The sequence below is a fragment of the Phascolarctos cinereus genome, unplaced genomic scaffold (genome assembly GCF_003287225.1).
Source record: "Phascolarctos cinereus isolate Bilbo 61053 unplaced genomic scaffold, phaCin_HiC Scaffold_2;HRSCAF=192, whole genome shotgun sequence".
NCBI lineage: Eukaryota > Metazoa > Chordata > Mammalia > Diprotodontia > Phascolarctidae > Phascolarctos > Phascolarctos cinereus.
The window spans coordinates 393,743,004-393,750,134 of record NW_027555625.1 but is presented as its reverse complement, the minus strand read 5'-3'; the positions used below and the strand labels follow the sequence as shown (position 1 = coordinate 393,750,134).

The window sequence follows — 7,131 nt, the reverse complement described above, 5'->3', positions numbered from 1 at the left end:
GACTGAAAGAGAAAAGATGGAAAGACACCCAAAAGGGCAGTTCTGGTCTGTTTTGTCTTAGGGATTCAGGAGGCCCATTGAATTATGGATTAATTACATGTAAGTAAACCTCCATTGAATAAGCCAATTTTTTTTTCTTCCCCTCCTTTCCCAAGACACCTGATACAGAAGAAATAATTCTAGACATAGATTCTAGAGGAATTGGGCTTTGAGAAGCTCCTCTTAAGTCAACTAGTTTTGTGAAAATGGACAAATCAATCAATCCACAAATATTTAGGTGCCAGGTACTGTGCATGATGCTAGTGGTCCAAATATACCCAGAGACCTAGGGACCCCAGGGGGGATTAGTCTTAGACCCATAATTCATCTTGGGGAAGCCTGACCCCAGAGACAATCAATTTCTCCTCCTGGTTCTGTTCCCACCCCAGAATAAATTTCCAGTGAAATTTCCAAAACAAAGTTTAGGTATGTCTAGGGTTTCTCCAAAGAAAATGCTCTTTTTAACTGAAAAGAAATACATGGAATACTTCACGAATTTGCATGTCATCCTTGCACATGGGCCATGCTAATCTTCTCGGTATTATTCTCATTTTAGTGTATGTGCTGCCAAAGAAAGCACAAGAAAAGCACTCTTGACAGAATTTACTTCATTTTTTAAACTTTTTTTTATATTTAACAATCTTTAATCTGGAAGAGTAGTCAATGCAAGCCATTATTTAGGGTTTAGTTTCAGGGTAAAAGAAGGGTCAACATGACCTATTTTTTCCAACTTTAAAAATTATGTATGTTTTTTATCAAGCAATTCTTATATTTTTAATTTTTTTATTTAACCAAAAGCATTTTCTCTCCTCACCTACCCTTTGGGGAAAAAAACCAAAAAACAAAAAAGAACAACCTTGTAACAAATACGCCCAGTCAAACAAAAAAAAATATTCCTTCATTGGCCATATACAAAATATACGTCTCAGTCTGTACCCTGAATCCATTACCTCTGTGGAAGGAGCAATATTCTAATAAAAATTCATGCAAGTTAGGCTAGTTTTCCCTTAAAAGATATTGAACCCATCTTTGAGACCAGGTTGGCTAAGCTGAACAAAGGTTTGGGCTGTTGACATCACTTCCAGGTTCCCTAAGTACAAAACAGCGGTGAGGAGCTCCAGATGTTCTCTGGTGTGGCTGGTAGAATGTGAGGGGCAACTTCAGCCAAGTGGCTTCGTTTGGCTTTAAACTCAAAAGGTCCTCAGGACCCCTGCTTCTTGAATATCTTTCTATCCTTTTTCTGATATCAATGAGTAAATCACTTATTGTTAACTGTTAAATGATCCACAAATGTCTCATTTTGTTCCTGAATTGAAACTGAACTACCAGGGGACTGGTCTGAGTCAGCCTGGGCCCAGAACCACCCTTCTGTCATCAGGTGGGCATCATGTTTCATCACCATCCTTGACAAGATTCAGTGAAATTTGGAGGAGAGGCAACTGAAGGCACTGAAACTTAAGATAGAGATGAGAGCTAGATGTGTAGATTTGGGAATCATTTGTATAAAGATGGTTATTAAATCCATTTTTGCTTCTGAAATAAAAATGAGAGCATAGAGAAAGAAAAGGAAAATGCCCAGGATATGGCCCTGGGGTACACTCACATACAAGGGTTGGGGAATGGATAATAATCCTGCAGAGAGAAGTGAGAAGGATCGGTCAGACAAGTAGCAGTTTCAGAGTGCAATGTCATAAAATTCCAGGGAAAAGGAAATATCTAGAAGGAGGTGGTCAGTAGTATCAAAGGCTTTAAAGAAGTCATGAGCACTGAGAAACAGACTTAGAATTTAACAATAAAGAGACCATTAATGATTAGGGCCTGGCAAATAGTAGGTGCTTAATGAATGTTTAATAACTGCTGACCTTGGAGAAAGCAGTTTTAGTTAAGCTAGATTTCAAGGGGCTGAGAAGAGAGTGAGAGGTGATAAAATCGAGGCAACAGCAAAGACAGCTTTTTTTCAGGAGTTTGGTTGTGAAGTAGAAGAGAAATGTAGGAATATAATGGAGGAAGAGTAGAGTCAAATGAAGAGGTTGTTGGGTTTTTTTTAAGGATGGAGGGTGATCTGGGTATATGTGAATGAATGAAAAGCATTTATTAAGAACTTACTATGTGCAAAACACTGTGTTAAGTTCTGGGGATACAAATAAAAAAGCAAGATGGTTCCTGCTTTCTAGGACCCCACATCCTAACAGAAGGAGAAAACACATAGAGGAAAAAGGAATACATATAGCTGTAGCTAGACTGCAAAGTGGATAGAGTATTAGGCCTACAGTTGAGAAGGCTCATCTTTGTGAGTTCCAATGTGGCCTCAGACACTTACTAGCTGTGTGACCCTCGGCGAGTCACTTAAACCTGTTTGCCTCAGTTTTCTCATTTGTAAAATGACCTGGAGAAGGGAATGGCAAACCACTCCAGTATCTTTGACAAGAAAATCCCAAATGGGGTCACAGACAGTGGGACACAACTGAACAACAGCAATAGCTGTAAGGCAGATGGAAAGGCCCAGTGATGTTTAGGGTTCAGAGGCAAAGGAAATAAAAACGCATCTTCTTTGGCATCATTTTTATTGTGACAGACCTCTCAAAGACCTTGGAAGTGACCTTTCCTAGGGCAGGGCTGGGATCCTCCCCCACCTCCCAGCTCACTGCTAGACAGTTTTATCTGATTGGGAGCATAAGCAAAAACCATTTCGTAACTATACATCCAAGAGCAAAATTAGTACAAAGTCAGGCCATTTAAAAATTTGCCTCATCAGACATGGGTCGAACCTAGAGACAGAAGGTCACGCTATTAATAAGGCCGCATCAGATTGAAATGTTGAACCATTTGGCTGTGCCAAGGACTTTTTCTTTTGAGTTCTCATGGCTGAGGCTGCTGAGAAGGCCAGGAGCTGCTGCACCTGCAGAGGCAGGTGCCTGTCTTCAAGGGTTGCTTTCCTGGATTGTGGCTGAAAGCATAGATAGTTGTATGGGGTGGGGGATGCGGGATGAGGCAGTTCTGTTCTAGGCACTCTTGTACTTATCTCAGTCAATAATAGTCAGTCAAGGGGCAGCTAGGTGGGTAGAGCACCGGCCCTGGATCCAGGAGAATCTGAGTTCAAATCTGGCCTCAGACACGTAACACCAATTAGCTGTGTGACCCTGGGCAAGTCACTTAACCCCATTGCCTAGCCAAAAAAAAAAAAAAAAATAGCCAGTCAGTAGATGTATTTATTATTTTTATAAATAAATATATATACGTATAAGTATGTATAATAAATAAATATATATATTAAATGTTTATTAAGCACCTACTATGTGCCACAAGCTCTGGGGATACATAGAAAGACAGAAGACAGTCTCTGCTAAAGGATAAATTGAAAATGCTTTCATCCTTCACCCTCCAGAGCCAGCATGGGGCGTGTTCAGACCAAGACCATGAAGAAGGTGGCTCGAGTCATCATTGAAAAGTACTACACCCACGTGGGCAATGACTTCCACACCAACATGCATGTGTGTGTTCGAGGAGATTGCCGTCATCCCCAGCAAGAAGCTCTGCAACAAGATGGCGGGACATGTTACTCATCTGCTGAAGCGGATGCAGAGAGGCCCTGTGAGAGCTATCTCCATCAAACCACAGGAGGAAGAAAGAGAAAGGGGGCATAGCTATGTCCCGGAGGTCTCTGCTTTGGATCAGGAAATCACTGAAGTGGACCCTGAGACCAAAGAAACGTCGAAACTCCTGGACTTTGGCAGTTTGTCCAACATGCACGTTACCCAGCCCATGGCTGGGATGAACTTCAGAACACCGAGAGGAGCTGTTTAATATTTACTTTTTCCCTCTTTCCAATAAACTTGGGAACCCCTCCAGAAAAAAAAGAAAATGCTTTCAAAAGGAAAGCACTGGAATTAAGGGGGAATAGGAAAGGTAGGCTTCTAACTGGAAACTGAAGGAAGTCAGGAGGTAAAGATGGGGAGGGAAAGCATTCTGGGCATGGGGGACAGCCAGTGAAAATACCTGGAATGAAGAGCTAGCGTTTCTTCTCTGCCCAGTGGCAGCTGTTGATCTTCAGCTGGTGGAGATGGTGGCAGGGATGGTGAGCCCCTGCTCTGTGGTTTTTGCCTCGGAAGGTGGTTCTGTGGCCTGTCTGAAACGCAGCCAGTAATCCTGGGGAGGGGTATTGTTATTCCCAGGGCTCTTGGGCTTACTTGCCCATCTGCGGGTGTTTGAAGGTAACAGGCAAGGAGCCAGTTAATAAAGAAAAATTGAAAATTAGGGAGAGAGAGAAATGATCAGAAGGGCAAACTTGCAGGAGAGTCAGAAGGTTAAATAGAGAAGTTTGGTGTCAGTGAGAAGGGCCTTGTCATTCTGAGATTGGTACAGAAGAGAGAGGGGGACTTGATGTTAAGGTCTTTTGAGGTGTGAAACCATCAGAGCAGAGGAAGCTCTGACAGATGACCTGTATTTTTTCAATGAAGTATGAGGTAAGCCCTCTGAGAAGAAAATGCTGAACCTCAGCCCTCTGAACCTCAGTTTCTCCACCTATAGAACAGGAACAATGCCTATAATAATAATGCCTATATGTAGAGTGATTTGCAAAGCTTAAAATCCTGTATAAATACCAGCTATTATGATTACTGTCACTTAGTCGCTCATTGAGAGATAGTGTGGCTGTCTCAAGGCAGAGAGTTTAGGCCTTAGAGCCAGAAGAACTGGATTCTAATCCTTCCTCTGAGGCAAACTAACTGCATGACCGTGATCAAACCATTTAATTTCTCCAAGCACCCTAGGATAAAAGGATAAATCACTGATCTGTGCTCATGGAGAGTATTTCCATATTTGAAGGTTTCTACAATGATGAAATCACCCCTTTCAAGGAGAATTGGGTAACCTTTTCACTTATGCAGGAAGTATGACTATCAGATAAAAGGACATTTCTTGTGTTTTCATTTTTTGGTAACCCACTAGAACTTACACCTCCATCCAGATGAGGCCTGTCTTTTAAAGCAGCTCCCGAGGAACCACGCTGATTCCAGTATGGGCTGCCCTGACTCAATTTCTGAAATTGCCCTTTGAGAATTGCCTTCAGGGCTGGCCTAGGAGTCACCAAAGAAACTGTTCTCCAAGTTATAGTCACATCTAATTTTTAAATTTTATTTATTCGTTCAGTCATTCATTTATTTATTATTTGTTTGTTTATTTATTTTACCAAAATGGCTCTTCCTTGGCTGAATTATCAGATTTGGCTCCCAGTTACTTTTGGCTTGTTCCAAAAACCAAAGACAAAGACCTTTCACCATCAAGTGTAGTCAAAAGATTTTGGATTTCAGTCAACGGAGAAAGAGCTCCAAAACAGGAGTTCCAGAAATGATGAGAGTAATACAAAATTCTTGGAATAGCCTCAAGAGTGAAAACTTGGTATGCTTTGTTAATATGCTCACTAGGTGGCAGGGGTGAGCCCATCCACCTGGGCCCTTAGTCATCTGAGAGTCAGGGTCTGAGCCGGGGACCAACTGGGCATGTTCATTTTAACTCTCTCCCGCCTCCCTTTTTGTGGTCTGGGCTTCCTTAGTGGCCCCTCCCTTTCTTAGGTTGGTTCTCCCCTTTTGAAGCTAGTGCTGGCATTCAGGGTAAAGGGAAGAAATGGCAGTTGCTTTGCTACTAATTAACAACACCCCACCCCTTCCCATGGCTCCTGGTCTCGTGTGTGCTAAGTGTATCTGATCTCAAGAATTATTCCCTTTTCCTCCAAATAAATGAGTATCCCTCTTAAAGCTTGGCTCCTTGAACCCAGCCAGAAATCTCCATCTGGCAGAGTTAACTCGAATTGTATAAGGATAAACTCCAATTCTTTATATCTATTTCCTTCCCAGGTTTTAGTTTGTTTGTTTGTTTCTTTCTTTCTTTCAATTCGCAATCTCACTGTTAGCATTCAAGTTAGAACTGGCAAAGCTTCAAATGTCCACGTAGATTTTAATACACACACATAATGAGAAAATACTTAAAATAATACAGTTTACAGAAATAGCAGTTTTAAAAGCAGCCCCAGTCTGTTGCTACCTTCCGGGGCCCTGAGGGGGAAGAATACTAAGGAGCAGCACTGCTGGCTTACAATCCACCCTGTTCTCTATTAGAGAATAGGTAAATCAAGGGATTGGGGTGAAAAAGAGGGGAAAGGGGAGGGGTTTGAATCAATGCAAGGTAGCCTCTCCCCAGCCCCATTCCTGCGTCTTGGATCTGGCTGTTTTGGGGTTCTGTCCGGAGCTCCTCCTTGCTCTCCTCTGTCTCTGGGAACTAGTGAAGCCCAACTCCTGACGGTGCTCAGCTCAACCTACGGTAATCGAGTTCATCTAGACTTCTGTCTGGGAGCTGCTCGGGCTCCAACTTCACCCATTCCCTGTCCAATCCCCAGAGGTGCACGAGTGTGCAAGGAGGCCTGGCGCCTCTGGTGTGAGAGCTTGCCGAGCCCTTTTCAGGCCATCTGGCACTCACCTCTTACCTGTGGCTCCAAGAAGCTGTAGCATGTGCGGCGGCCACACCCCAGTAAACTGTCTCAGCAGATGGGCTAAACCAGGGTGAGGGTAACCGACTGGCCACAGGTGGGTATCTACCCCAAGCATGTGAAGTCTTTCCCAGGCACGATGGGGGAGATGGGAACAATTTGTTCCAGTGCCAAGTAGGAGGATGAATTGATTACAGCTTGGTCGAGCATCAAAGACCCCTCTGTATCCTGGGCCATCTCCAGTTGTCCTGACTTTTGTCATGCCACTGAGCTTAGATAACTGCAGAAGAGAGTGTGAGGCTGACAACTTTGTGGCACTCTGCCTCACTTAGATCCAATTAACACAGAAGTTAAAACATCACCCTGTGATATCATTGGTCCTCTTTGAAAGAAAGGACAAGAAACAACCCATCCACCAGGTCGCAGTCTTTGGTCTCCTCCCTAATTGTTTCTCCTCATCTCTTGTTTAATTTTTTCCTACTCACAAGGCTCCTAAAAGATATGGTCTAACAAAAAAAAAAGTTCTCTGGAAGATTCGCCTCAGGAAAAATGTGAGTTTAGAGACTGCTAGAAAAGGGACTTAACCTGACCGGAGGCAGCTCTGCCCCTGT

General features: G+C 43.0%; 1 non-coding gene and 1 pseudogene across 1 annotated transcript; one reads left to right on the top strand and one right to left on the bottom strand.

Moving 5' to 3' along the window:
- Window positions 1-512: 512 nt before the first annotated feature.
- LOC144456119 (U6 spliceosomal RNA) lies at window positions 513-619 on the bottom strand. Its single transcript, XR_013485020.1, has one exon. It is a non-coding gene; the product is annotated as a U6 spliceosomal RNA (small nuclear RNA).
- A 2,812-nt stretch (window positions 620-3,431) lies between these two features.
- On the top strand, window positions 3,432-3,976 carry LOC110212382 (small ribosomal subunit protein eS17 pseudogene; annotated as a pseudogene).
- Window positions 3,977-7,131: the final 3,155 nt, after the last annotated feature.